A 15,218-nucleotide genomic window follows, 5' to 3' on the forward strand; every position below is an offset into this window, starting at 1 on the left:
TGTGACCAATATTGCTTGGTTTTCTATGTATGGATGTATGTGCTTTTAAATATAGATTTGGGGATATGTTGCCATGAGTACTGGTTACAGTAAATGATAATATAGGTGTGATTAGTAAGTTGAAAGGAGCATCCTTGCCAGCTGCCTTTGCATTAACTGCTGCAGGCTTGAAGCTGCAGGTGCTTGAAGCTTTATATTGAGTTTTTAATTTCTTACGAGTCCTTGCATTTTACTGGGTAGTTTACTTTGATGGGTCAGAAAAGAAGGATTTGACTATGAGCATTCCATATATTAGCTAGTGGTTGGGAGACCCCGATTCCTGATTGGAGGGGAAACCTTAGCACAAGTCCTTTACCATTGAATTATGCCTCATTGGCTTGACTACGTAGCTATTAGAAAGATTGTCCATCGGGGCCTTTTTTAATACGTTTTACACCTGTTCTTTGTACCTGCATGTTTTCTGTATTGTATAATAAATTGCCTGCTGCTTTTGCTTTCTTATTTATTTTATGGGAATTGGATTTGCAGATATCCAATGATTGTTCAACTCCTTTGACCAACTTATCAAGGGGCTCTTTTATGTCTTTAAGGCTGATATTCTTTGATAAGAAGAAAATAGATACTCAAGCAATTAGAGATTCTCGTGTGGAAGATTCAGTTTGTATGCATATACATATGAAATGGGTTCCCGAGGAAGGCCAGTATTTGATCTTAATGAACCCCCAACTGAGGATGATGAGATTGATCATGCTGTATGCCTGCAGCCACACAAGGCACTTCCTTCTGCAAATTCCCATCCTTCTGACATGTTTGTAGCATCAATGGGTCCCCAAGGAATAAAAAACAACCATGCCTTTTCACACGCATCATCTATATCCGGTTTTTCAGCCTTTTATTCGACCCAGGGTTGCTTTTTTCCCTGAAGTGGGTTTTTGAACAGAAGATGGCTGAGGAACACAATCCCAAGTTAGCATCACCATCAAAAAACAATTACTGATGATGATAAGAAAGATGCACAAACTCTAGCTTCTGGTTCTGGATCTGGTTCTGCAGAAATTAAAGTTGTGGAAAGAGAGGAAGGTGAGTGGTCTGACGCAGAGGACACTGCTAATGTGTGTGCTGGCAATAGTATGCATGAAAAGGGCAAAGCTTCTCAATTTCAAGGAATGTCTGAAGTAGAAGGTACTTCTGTTATGGTTTCCATGAATGTTTCTAGCAGTGTTAAGGTTATTGATAACACTAAGGCTGAAAGCTGTGACCGTGTTTCACCTGGTCTGGATCAGGGTCAGAATGATTATAAAAATAATGGTAGTCGAAATTCAAATGGAAATGCTAATGATGATGTGTGTATGGATGGTCAGGAAGAAATTGCCTCAGTCCCTAACAACGTGAAGTTAGAGGTATTGAAGCAAGTCATGCTCTTAAGTTTTCAACTAATCCGGGGAAGAGGAAGATAGACCAACACAAAGAAGCAATGTTGGGTAAAAAGCGTAATAGGCAGACCATGTTGATTAATATAGATGAAGTCAAGCAAGCTGGAATTATGAAAAGTTCAACACCAAGAAGGCAGCCAAACGTCATGCGTACCGTGAAGGAGGTTCGTACTGTTCCTCAACCTGCTGAACGATCTGGAGAAAGGCCTGGTCATCCTTTAAAGGATCAGAAACAAGCTGATCTGCCATGTAATGATGTTGGCTTTTCTGTGGAGTCTTGTACACCCAAATCTGAAAGTAATGGTGATATAAATTCTGCACAGCCAGCTAAGAATAGGAAAGTGAATGGTGACTCTGATTTTCCTGTAGACACACACCTGCCACCTATTCAGAAACAGAGTACATGGAAACAGCCTGCTGAGAGTTCGTGGAAGCATCCAGCTGATTTAAGACAGCCAAAAAACTCACAATTCTCTAAACAGGAAGCCTGCTCTTATCAACCAAGGTTCCATGGATTCAAAGTTGGGAAACAAGAAATACCTTCCTGTGAAAAAGTCGACTGGAGCCAGTACACCCTATCAGGACACATCAGTGGAACGTCTAATACGGGAGGTGACTAATGAAAAATTTTGGCATCACCCAGGTATTAAACAAAACATATACATGTCTCAATTTGTATATGTCTATATGCATTATCTGTGACCTTTTTTTGGTTTTCGGGCTGAAAAGATAGAACATAGTGCCTGTATACTGCATCTGTTCCAAATCCTTAAGAGGAGGGGGTGGGAAGTGCAAAATTGAAGAGGACAGATTGGAGATGTATCAAGAAGAGTTTGGTAGTCAGCAACTCATAAAAGTTGGACAAACCAATCTCAGCACATATCTTGTTTCCTAAATTTTTTGACCAATTTGGATGTTTTTTATTTGTGCATTCCATATCCTCTATCATTTTTTCTCTACATTGCAATAGGGAACTGTGGATCAGCTAGGGTTTTTTTGTGCCTGTCCTTAATAAGTAAAAGCTGTTTGCTACATGCATCTCAAGCTTGAAAGATGTTTACTTGCCAATTTACATGTTCTAGGAGGTGGTCAAAACGTGGTGCAGTGTTTTTTTTTCTGATTCTACATCGTTACTTGAAATTTAACCACCTTGTATATATTCATTAAGAAAATATGTGGATGTCGATTCTTTCTGTATGTTTCTTTGAGAGCTTTGTTCTTTCCTTTGCCTTTATGGTCCCTGCATTTTTTGAATCTTATTTTGTTTTATTATTGTGTGCCCCAGAGGACTCTGAGCTCCAATGTGTTCCGGGTCGCTTTGAGTCTGTGGAAGAATATGTAAGAGTATTTGAGCCTCTTCTTTTTGAGGAATGCCGAGCTCAACTTTACAGCACATGGGAGGAGTCAGCTGAAACTAATGCACACATTATGGTTCGTATAAAGAGCATTGAAAGGCGGGAAAGAGGTATTGAGTTGCATTATTACTGTAGTGGTGTATATCTATGTTCTGTTTTGTTGACTGATTGAAGAAATCTCTTGTGGCCATAGGATGGTATGATGTCATTGTTCTTCCAGCAAATGAGTGCAAGTGGACATTCAAGGAGGGTGATGTTGCAGTTCTCTCAACTCCAAGGCCTGGAACAGGTTTGTTATGACTGTTCCACTTTTGCGATTCTGTTTCATTGCATATAAATCAAAGTGCGTTTTGGCTTTCTAATATGCAAATATAATTTTCATCATGTGAAGCAGTAAGATCCAAGAGGAACAACACCTCGTCATCAAATGAAGATGATGAGGAGCCTGATATCAATGGACGTGTGGCTGGTACTGTTAGAAGACACATCCCTTTGGATTCTCGTGATCCTCCTGGTGCAATCCTTCATTTTTTTGTTGGGGACTCTTATGATCCTCACAGGTTGTTACCTCAATCTTAATTTATTCCTTGGTGCTTATGCCTGCTTCAAATGTCTTTAAGTCACCAGAATTCCTGATCTTGTCAGACTTTTGTTCTCTTTATTTCATACTGATGGTTTGCTTGCTTATTCTATAATTTGTTTCACCAGCAAGGTTGATGAGGATCATATTTTGAGGAAACTTCAACCCAGAGGCACCTGGTATTTGACTGTCCTTGGTTCTCTTGCAACCACCCAGCGTGAGTATGTTGCGCTGCATGCATTTTGCCGTCTCAATTTACAGGTAACAGCCAGATACTTGTTAATTTCTAAGTTTAGTCTTTTTTCTCATATTTGAAACTAAATGTTCTATACCATTCTGGTAGATGCAAGCTGCAATCCTAAAGCCCAGTTCAGATCACTTCCCAAAATATGAGCAGCAGACCCCAGCCATGCCTGAATGCTTCACACAGAATTTTGTTGACCATTTGCGGAGGACATTCAATGGGCCACAGCTGGCTGCAATCCAATGGGCTGCCACGCATACTGCTGCGGGTACAAGTAGTGGGGTAACTAAGAGGCAAGAACCATGGCCCTTTACTCTTGTACAAGGACCTCCAGGGACAGGTAAGACGCATACTGTCTGGGGAATGCTAAACGTCATCCATCTGGTTCAGTATCAGCATTACTATACTTCTTTGCTTAAGAAACTGGCACCCCAGAGCTATAAACAAGCCAACGAAAGCAATTCTGACAATATTGCTTTGGGGTCAATTGATGAAGTTCTTCATAACATGGACCAGAATCTCTTCCGCTCCCTTTCAAAACTCTGTCCAAAGCCCAGGATGTTAGTTTGTGCTCCTTCTAATGCTGCAACTGATGAACTTCTTGCACGTGTTCTTGATCGTGGATTTATTGATGGTGAGATGAAAGTTTACCGGCCTGATGTGGCCAGAGTTGGGGTTGATTCGCAATCACGTGCTGCTCAGGCAGTTTCTGTTGAGCGGAGAACTGAGCAACTTTTAATCAAGAGCCGTGAAGAAATTTTCAAAATGGATGCAAGAATTAAAAATCCAGGAAGCTTATTTCTCAGGACAAATTGCTGATCTTCAAAATAAGCTTAATTTTGCAGCCGTGGATGGTCGTTCCCAAGGATCTGTTGGTGTTGATCCTGATGTTCTTATGGCTAGGGACCAAAACCGAGATGCATTACTTCAGAACCTTGCGGCTGCTGTTGAAAGCAGGGATAAAGTTCTAGTTGAAATCTCTCGCCTTCTCATCTTAGAACCCAGGTTTCGTGCTGGTAGCAATTTTAATCTAGAAGAAGCCCGAGCTAGTCTCGAGGCAAGTTTTGCCAATGAGGCTGAGATTGTGTTCACTACTGTCTCAAGCAGTGGTCGCAAGTTGTTCTCTCGTCTTACTCATGGTTTTGATATGGTAGTTATTGATGAGGCTGCTCAAGCCAGCGAAGTTGCTGTTCTTCCTCCACTTGCACTTGTGCTGCACGGTGTGTTCTTGTTGGCGATCCTCAGCAACTTCCTGCAACAGTTATCAGCAAGGCAGCTGGAACCTTGTTATACAGTAGAAGCCTTTTCGAAAGGTTTCAGCAAGCTGGATGCCCAACAATGTTATTATCCGTGCAATACAGGATGCATCCTCAAATCCGAGATTTCCCTTCACGGTACTTTTACCAAGGACGTCTCACTGACAGTGAAAGTGTTGCAACTTTACCAGATGAGACATACTACAAGGACCCTTTACTTAGACCTTATCTATTCTATGATGTTACTCATGGGCGGGAGTCACACAGAGGTGGATCGGTATCTTATCAGAACATACACGAAGCACAATTCTGTCTTCAGTTGTATGAGCATCTTCAGAAATCCATAAAATCCTTGGGCATGGGGAGAATCACGGTTGGCATAATCACTCCATATAAGCTGCAGTTAAAATGCCTCCAACAAGAGTTTTCATCTGTTTTAAAATCTGAAGAAGGGAAAGATATCTATATTAATACTGTCGATGCTTTCCAAGGTCAGGAGCGTGATGTCATTATCATGTCTTGTGTCCGGGCCTCAAATCATGGTGTCGGTTTTGTAGCAGATATCCGCCGAATGAATGTTGCTCTTACACGTGCCAAGAGGGCTCTATGGGTATGGTTTTCTCTCTTTTATTTCTAACCTGCTCTCTCTCACTTTGTTATTTGACATATCATTTGTAAGCTTTTCATTTGTGCCATCACCCAATAGCTGCATCTCCCCAGCCACTGAACTTGATTTCCCAACAGGTCATGGGGAATGCTACTTCTCTCGTGCAATCAGATGACTGGTCTGCATTAGTTGCCGATGCTAAAGCAAGGAATTGTTACATGAATATGGACTCCCTCCCCAAAGATTTTTTTGTTTTGAAGGGGACCCAGGGCAAAGGTTCTTCCAATGTAAGGGGTTTGAGGTTAGGTGGACCAAGACATAGATCTTTGGATATGCACATGGAATCCAGATCAGGGACACCATCAGAGGATGATGAGAATTCAGGTGCATCTGTGATTTCTAGGAATGGGAGTTGTGGTCCTTTTAAGCCACCAATGGACAATTCGTTAGATGATTTTGATCAATCTGGTGATAGATCAAGAGATGCCTGGCAATATGGTATACAGAAGAAGCAAGGTTCCTCTGCAGTTGTAGGAAAGAGAGGCTCCTAGAAGTGTTGGTAGGTGTCTGAAATTTGTTTCAGAACTTTGGGGTAGCATTGCCATGATATATTCCCCCAAATTCGTGATACTGTCTCCTAGCTCCAGAAAGGCCTTTTGAACCTTGGCTTGTCATTTCGATGCATATCTGCTAAACATGATTGGGACCTAGTTCCCAACTCGGGCTGCTTATGCCAACTGCTTCTGCTGAACAAAACATGAAACAAAATGTTGTTGTGTGCTAATGGTGAATGTGTAAGTGGATAAGTCAAGATGGTTGCTTTTGCAGTATAGATCTGTTTGGTCAAATCGATTCCTGCGATATCTGCAAGGAGATGGGGGTGCTTTTGGGTAGGTTGTGGCAGATCATACCCTTAACTGACCAGCTTCCAGGTTCAAAGGTAAGAATTATTTTGTTAGATGCAATAGCATCTGGTTTAATTTAAGCTTCATGTCTGGTGATCATGTAGCTGATAGCGAATGCTTTGGATTTGCTTGAATACCAGGAATCGGTTGGTGGCATCAAGGAGCTCTTTGCATACCTGGTTACTATGAGGTGCCTCTATTTTGCAACGGAACCTGTGCAAATTGAGGAATACTTTGATGCCTTTTTAATTGATTTGGGGTGTTGGAAGGCTTCCAGTCATGCACTCCTGTCTTGAAGCTCTCGGATTGCATCTCATCGCCTTGGTTCTTTATCAATTTCAGTGGTTCGACAAAGAGTTCACATTTTGAAGATGCTGTGTACATTATTTGGGCGTGCAAAATACTCTCTGAAGGGGCTAAGATACTGGATGGTTAAGCCAAAGTCTTCTTTCTTCCTGTTCTTTCTCGAAGGGTAAGTAAATATATGCCTGCAACAGAAGGAAAAAAAGAAGGAAAGTACAGGATTTGTTTAACAAAATTCCAATACTAGAGGCATTCATGACTTCAACTGACTTTGCGCATACATCTTCAGCTGTGAAATCGTATGGTATCTTGTTAACATAAAAGGAAAGTAGTCAATTTTTTCATAACAATAATTTTTCCGTTTAGTTACATTTTTTAATTCTGTGGAGCAAGTAATTCTGCAGGTGCGCTCGAGGCCACCCAATGTGCTTGCAAATACTCTTTGATTACTACTTGTTTAAAAAGAATAAAAATATAAAGTCCATCAAAAGTTGAGAAAAAAAAACCTGTTTAATGTGTCCATTTTGGTGATAAGATTGTTTTAATAATGCAAGGCATCGGTATGTGAATCCGAGCTCTAGTGTTTTTATATTTGTTTGTCAATCATACTCTGGGCAGAAGAACTGGCATTCTTGAACATATGATGATGAAGACGTTGGATGATGATGATGTATATGGTGAAGAAGACTGGAGTAACAAATGAATATCTATGAACTAAGCGATAATCGTTGCGGAGTGGTTGGGAGTTATTGCTTGAAAGACGTCCACCTGGTTTTATTGCGCACAAGGAAAGACAATCTCTTTGTTTCCATTGTCTCCAGCATTCATATCGTTGTTCATTATGACATTGTGATGAATTTCAACAAAAACGCCGTAGGACAAAGACCAGGCTCCAATTCTGGTTGGAACGATATGTGTGTTGCGACGGTGCTTGAATGCAGGATTCAAGTGTTTGCTAATCAATATTCTGGGCCCGATGGCATTACCACGTTGAAAAGGATCAAATGCAGGCATGGCGTGCCTAAACAATGCCCAGGCTACAAGGGTGACAACAGGGTATGGGAGTTCAGAAAGTAGCAGTCAGATGGAAATTGACGCACGTGTTCATCTTTTATTTATTTTATTTATGATGTCCTTCTTGAACCAAAAAAGCTTCTTCTTTTATTTTTATTATAAATTAAATTAAAAGAGGAGGTCCTTTCACCGCTGCCATTAATGTGCTGTCTCCTACATTTATTCACACTACAAAAGTAAAATTATATTGTGGTCTCAATTGTTTTGTCTTAATTTTATAATTTAGTGGTAATGGATGACATTATAAAAAAAAAATCAAGTAGCCAGCGTGTAAATTTTTGTTGAAAAAAAAATAGGAAACCGGGACGTGATCTTGAATGATCTTTCTTGGCCATTGTTTTTCTTGTTTTTTTTTTAATCTTAAAATTAACCCTTTTAAAATAAATAATCATGATGGACTGACAAAAAAGAATTACAAAGATGCTTTAAATAAGAATATATATATATATATATATATATATATATATATAATAAGATTAGAGATTTTTATAAATATATTTGCAATTTTTAAATAATTTTATGTATAACTAATATGTAAAATATTTGAAAAACAATTCGCATGAATACTCAATGAAAATAATTTTTTTTTAATATTTATTTCTCAAAAATAGAGTTCGAAGAGTTTTTTTTTTTTTTTTAAATTGACATTAAATTAAAAAGAATATAATTTAAAAAATGATCTGGCAGCATCATGCGGGGGGAAAATAGTCAGATCTAAATAATTGTCATTATAGAGTCAAGTAGCCTTTTGAGTATATCTTTAGAAAAAGGTTGTCCTCTTGTGTGTGCACCATTTGACAAGTCGTCCATGCCAGGTCATGCCGTGCGTACTGCATACAACACACTTATTTGATTAACAGCCGTATGCATTGTTGTAACAATTATTTTTTTATTTTAAAATATATTAAAATAATATATTTAAAAAAAACTATATTAGTTAATATCAATACATTAAAATATTTTTTTAAAAATAATTTAAAATAAAAAATCTTTAATTTTTTTAAAAAACATTTTTTAAAATACAAAAGCAGGCAATCAAGTGATTTAAGGTACCCTCATTTGTTTATTTTTGTTCGACACTTCAATGATTCTAAGATAATTAAATTTATGATATAAACTAGTACGCGCTTTACACGGTCTCGAGTCAATTGTTTATTTTTAAATATAAAAACTAATGTTAAAAACATGAGGAATTATTTTATAATGTTATTAAATCTTATTAAACATATTAAGTTTAAATTTTTTTAACTTGATTTTTTTATCTAACTCAAAATTTTAATTAAATTATATGAAAATTGATCTGATTAAAAATAACATAAACAACTAGTAAAAACATAATTTAAATTTTAAAAAAAAATTCAAGATAACAATTTTTTTTAAATATTAAGACAATACTAGATTCGATCGACCCCATTAACCTCACAACCCGGGTCATGGAGTCTATTTAATTTAATAACTTTTTTTGTGGTAAATTATTTTTATTTAATTACATGATAAAAAAAATAGATGCTTGAAAAATAAAAATAAATAAAAATTGATATTTATTCGAATAGAAAACAAATAAAAATAAATCATGAAGTCTATTTCTCAACTAATCTAATATTAATGGATAAAATGAAAAAAATATCAATAAAAAAATTGAAGGACCACAAACTAGAAAGAAAATTGAGTTTGGTGGGTCAACCTGTCAAACCTATGATTTGGATAACCTGGGTCAATATGTTAAACCCGCAAACTAATTCACAAACGCCATTAAGATTAATACTTTGTGTTTTTTAACTATATGATAACAAAAAACAGACAATCATAAAATCAAGTACCAACTCAATATCAAGACTTTTTTAAACCTCAATAACTTAATAGAAAATAATAATAAAAAAATTATGAAATTGATTCCAAATCAACTCAATATCAAAAGATAAAATAAGAAAATGAATTCTTTTTTTTTTTTAAAGTTAAACCTACCAAACCCTAGAAGCGGGTCAACTCGTGAACAAATTCATTGATTTTTTAAAGTTTAATAACATGGTTTAAAAAAAAACTATTTTTTTAACTATATAATAAAAGAAATAAAGGATCACAAAATCAAATTTAATTATAAAACAAAGAAAAAAATGCACCTTGCCAAACCCATGAACCGGGACAACCCAGGTTACCTTGCTAAACTCATAATCCAAGGCATTAACTTCTCAAAGTTTAATAACTTAAATTTTTTTAAAACAATTTTTTATGTATTTAAATGTTAAATAATATAGACGATACGTGATGCTAAAATATTTTTTGGATATTAATTCAATATAAAAATATATTTTTTTGTTATTGTGAAAGCTATATAAAATAAATTTAAATCTTAATAAAAATATAATATAAGGAGTAAATTAAAATTAAAAACAAACAAATAACCAAAACAAAAGGACCAAAATGTTAAAAAAAATAACATAACAATATCTATTGTAATTCGGGCGAGACTTAAAAGAACAACATGGTTAGTTAGGTGTCCTACTCGCAGTTACAAATGCAGTGTGAAGGTTATCCTTCGCACGTGGCATAATATACGATGCCTTTTCACCTTTCATCTATTCCCAAGAGCGGAGCCTCTGGAACTTGGTCGAAATATATATATATATATATGAAATAATACATAATCAGAAGCTAATAGTGTCGGACATGTTCAGGTTTAAAACCTCATGTGGCCCCTCAACTCTTAATTTAGACAAGTTTGGACCCCTTAAAAATGTGTACTAATGTCATCCTCCTATTTTCAATTTTTTCACTAATTAGTCCTTCCTTCAAGATCTGCTACAAATAATGTTAAATCATATCATTTAGTGTACCAAATGATGACACATGTCCATTAAATTAAAAGAAATTAATATAAAATCAGAAAAACACAAATTTCTTATAAAATAATACTTTGAACAAAAACAAAGAATAAGAAAAATAAAAAAAAGGAATATTTCTTTATTTTTTCACTTTCATAATTCAAGAAGTTTTATAATGCTACAAAGAATAAAAAATAAAATAAAAAAAAGGAATATTTCTCTATTTTTTCACTTTCATAATTCGAGAAGTTTTACAATGCTTAGGCAGTAACTAATGACATCCTATTAGTTATTCTCTAAATCTACTTTAAGGAAAAAAATAGATACAATTAACCGAAAGAATTATATGGAGATATTCTTATTATTATTTGTGGGTCATGAATTTCATTTTCTATTTTCTCTCTGTGTTTGTCTTTTTTTTTTTAGGATAGGTCTAGGAAATAATTAATAGAATATCATTGGTTACTTTCTAAACACCATAAAATTTTCCACATACAATGAAAAGTTAGAAAATATTAAAGATAAAAAAAGGGTGAAAAAAGACATTCAAATAAACATAGGGAAATGAAACTAAATGAAAATCCTAATGATAATTGTTGCTATCTAATTTTTGACCTAATTTTTAATATTTTTTTTTAAAAAACAAGAAATATTAAAAAAAAATTCAAAAATATGTTTTTGATGTATTTACTTCATTTACGACATCTTTTTCAAAGAGTTTAAAATTAAAAAAAAAAGAGAAAAAAAATATATATTTTATTTTTAGTGATCTAATTGTAATTGTAGAAGGGAGATAATCAATTTGAAAATTAGAAACCCTCTCACCATGCAACCCATCTTTTTTAATCAAATGGTTTATAATCAATTCTATTAATTCAATAGTCCATTTTTCTTTGCTTTGTCTCCAAAATATCAAATGAATGGTTGTGATTTATTCTTGAAATCCAACTATTAATCTTGATTTGCTTTGCCTTCAAACCAAATAAAATTTTCACCAATAAATAGGTGGTTGTACAGACAAAAAAAAAGGGGAGGCAAAAAAATAGGGAGAAATTTGGGGGAAAGTTCAGAAGAAAAAAAGAAGAAGTAATTCTCACATATTCTCTCCCCATACCCACACAATACAAAAAAAGCACTAAACCCATTATATCCATACCGGCCGCCAGCCAGACGAATGGCAAAGAAAAAAAAAACTTGCCAAAGACGACCACAGATCCCCTCCCCAGCCTTGGACCATTCACCACTGTCAATATCTTAGCAAATCATTCAACCTATACCAACCCAGAAATCCACTACTGGAATTACAGTTCCAACCCCTTCTCTAGGTCTCACAAAAGCACCCATCATAAAACTGACCATCAGCACCCATCACCGAATTGACCATCAATCCCCAGCCTTTCCACTTACTGCTTTCTCCACACACTAACACCAACCACAACCTTTAACTTCTAGCCATACACTAAGCTTCCCCTATCCTCTGATTCCTTCAAAACTGGCACCCCACTAACAGCCTCCCTCCCTCTCCATCAACTCCTTATTTGTCCAAAACCATCTCCCACCGTGGTAGCCATCCAACCTTACCCTTACAAAGAAAAAAATTGGCCCTTTCTCAGCCAAACCAACCCATTATTGATTCATTATCAACATACCCACGATGAGTATAGGCCATAACAGCAGCCACATCATGAGTCGTACGCAATCCATCATGCCCTCTTCCTCCCATTGTCAGTCATGATAGCACAATCGTTTCCCCTTTCATCTATTTTTCGTGTGGATAGAGGTGATCAATTTCAGTTCGGTTCGGTTTTTATAAAAAAAAATAATCAAACATAATTTTTTAAAATAAAAAAAAATTGATTCAAACCAGATTAACTCGATTTTTTTGGTTTGACACGGGTTTTCTAGTTTGGCTTGATTTTTTTTGTTTGAGTTTAGTTTGATTTTTTCGGTTTCAAGCTTATAAAACCAAAATTAAACTGTACTGGTCGGTTTTTTAAAATTCTAATCGGTTTAATTGGTTTTTTTCATGGTTCGGTTTTTTCGATTATTGTTTTTCCAGTTTTCTCAGTTAATCGGTTTTTCAATTTTTTTGCTCATCCTTACCTGTGGAAACGTCATTAACCTCCCTCCATCCAAAAAAACCCTAATTTACAAATAATAGAGAGTAGTAACTCTGAAAACATAAAAATATAAGTTATAGTAGAGAAAAAGAGAGGCAGATCTGAGGAAAAAAAATTAAAACTGACAGATTTGTTTGTGTGATTTTTTTTGTTTTTATAGGTGGTTGTAGCTCTCATCTCCAGCACAGGAAGAAAGAAGAGAAGAAATCACTCTTGATCCACTAGTTTCTTGTCTTCACCAGTGGCTCACGAGCTGCCAATGATGGTGATGCATGGGAAACCCATTCTCTGCCACTATAACTGTAACTTAAAAGCTTCCCAACATTGTTCTTGAATTCCCAACAATTTCTCCAAATTGATTTGTGAATTTTTGTAAATATTTAATGTGTTTGGATTATTTTGAATTTTGGTAATTTCTAAATTGATGATTGCTGGTGTGTGTGAGTGAAATACAATAAAAAATTGAGTGTGTATGTGTTTATTTTCTTTTTATTGCTTTTTTTTACTTTTGTGTTAAATAAATGAAAAAAAGGGAAAGATAAAAAAAAATTAATTAATTAAATGTTTTTAATTGCATATGGTCAAATCTATAAAAAATATACCATTTAGTATTTTGACACGACCAAAAGATTGATGTCTTCTCCCAAGTGCAAGAGTGTCGAAGTAATAAATAACCCGACAAGACTGAGGTCGAACCACAGAGAGGTTAATTGTATAAAATTATAAATAACAATAGAACAACAACAAAAATAATAATAACAACAAACAACACAACAATAATAACAATAATAGTAATAGTAATAGTAATAGTAATAGTAATAGTAATAGTAATAGTAATAGTAGTAATAATAATAATAATAATAATAATAATAATACTCAGTACGTGGCGTTGTTATACCTGAGAATGATCTAAAAGATCGGGTCACGGGTTTCCAGCCTATATACTGAGTTTATGAAAAGATCAAAGAGATATATTATATAATATAAACATAATGTAAATAATAATAATAATAGTAATAATATTAATAGTAATAATAATATAATAGTAATAATAGTAATAATATTAATAGTAATAATATAGTAGTAGTAGTATAGTAGTAGTAGTATAATAATAATAAAAAAAAAAAAAGAGGAGGAAGAAATTAATGAGAGCTTTGAGATGAAAATTAATGTAAGGATTAAACAATGATAAAAGCAAATGTCAAGGTTAGAGGATCCACCAATGGTATTTCAAACTTTTAAATATTAATTATCTTATTTACATAACACCAAACTTTTAAATATTGTCAGGAATTCATGATGTTAACTGATGTTAACAACAAATCAAGTTCCTTTTATAGCCCAGGTGTAGGTAATACTATACGATTGGGCTATGAGAGTGCCAAACATTTGTTGTACCAAGTGTTATACAACACAAATCTAGATTAACCATTTAACAAGCAAGGTATTAAGAATTAGTAAGATAAAAAGATAATACATGTTAATATTAAACATTAAGGTCCATGTTGAGTTTACACTATACTTATTCTTACACCATTAGTGTAACCTTTTCACCTTGACATAATAAACTTAGCTAAACATAATGAAGAAGAGAAACATAAATAAACAAAACAAGAACATAAATAAGATACAAGTTAACTAAGAAAAGGAAAGGAAATGAAAAGCATAAACAAGATATTAATGAAAGCAAAACTTAAAAATTACAAGGCTGCCTACTCCATACACTAAATGAATCTTTCGCTCACCTAGTACCTGACCAAGATAATTTGCTGATTCTAAAAACTCTTTTTCTTTCCCAGGACTGGATCCACCGAAAACACAAATATTGTTTATGTGATTACTTGAGGAACCTGCCATTTCTACACACTTCTGTATTTGATGAATGTATGGGTTGAGTAGAAATGAAGGGAACGAAGAGAAGAATTTATAGATGAGAAATTGAAAATGCAATCATACAACCTATATGTAGGCCAGTTGGAGTCTCTCTCTCTTTCTCCTTTTTTTTTTATTTAAAAAATATGGATGTACAAGTAGTTGTGATTGTGGCTCACATCTTTCCTTGGTTTTATGTCCAAGAACGGCTTAAACGCCCTCTATGGGTTGGGGATAGGCTTCCCATCTAGTTTTCTTAAAAACTGGCAAACAGGGTTTTTTTTTTTATATATATATATATAGTCAGATTTCCAAGACTATGATGAGCTTGTTCTTTATGAAAATGGGGTCATAAATCATGAATTGCCTGATACACATCTCCACTATGATGAGACTTAAGAGTCAATAGAAGATTATCTAAAGACTCTCTATGTTTTGAAATAAATCCTACCTTTTGACAATTTTCACAGGTTTTGCAGAATGCATATGAGTCCTTGAACATGGTGGGCTAGTAAAATCCAGTTTGAAAGATTTTTGCAGTCATCTTTTTTGACGAGAAATGATCCCCACATGCTTCAGAGTGACAAAATTTAATGACACTACTTACCTCATTGTCGGGAATGCATCTTTGAAATATTTGATCAGGA

At 34.8% G+C, this 15,218-nt stretch overlaps 1 pseudogene; it reads left to right on the forward strand.

Moving 5' to 3' along the window:
* The first annotated feature begins 464 nt into the window (after positions 1-464).
* On the forward strand, positions 465-6,896 carry LOC118045864 (uncharacterized ATP-dependent helicase C29A10.10c-like; annotated as a pseudogene).
* The last annotated feature ends 8,322 nt before the right edge of the window (positions 6,897-15,218 follow it).

This window comes from Populus alba, chromosome 5 (assembly GCF_005239225.2).
Source record: "Populus alba chromosome 5, ASM523922v2, whole genome shotgun sequence".
Classification (NCBI taxonomy): Eukaryota; Viridiplantae; Streptophyta; class Magnoliopsida; order Malpighiales; family Salicaceae; genus Populus; species Populus alba.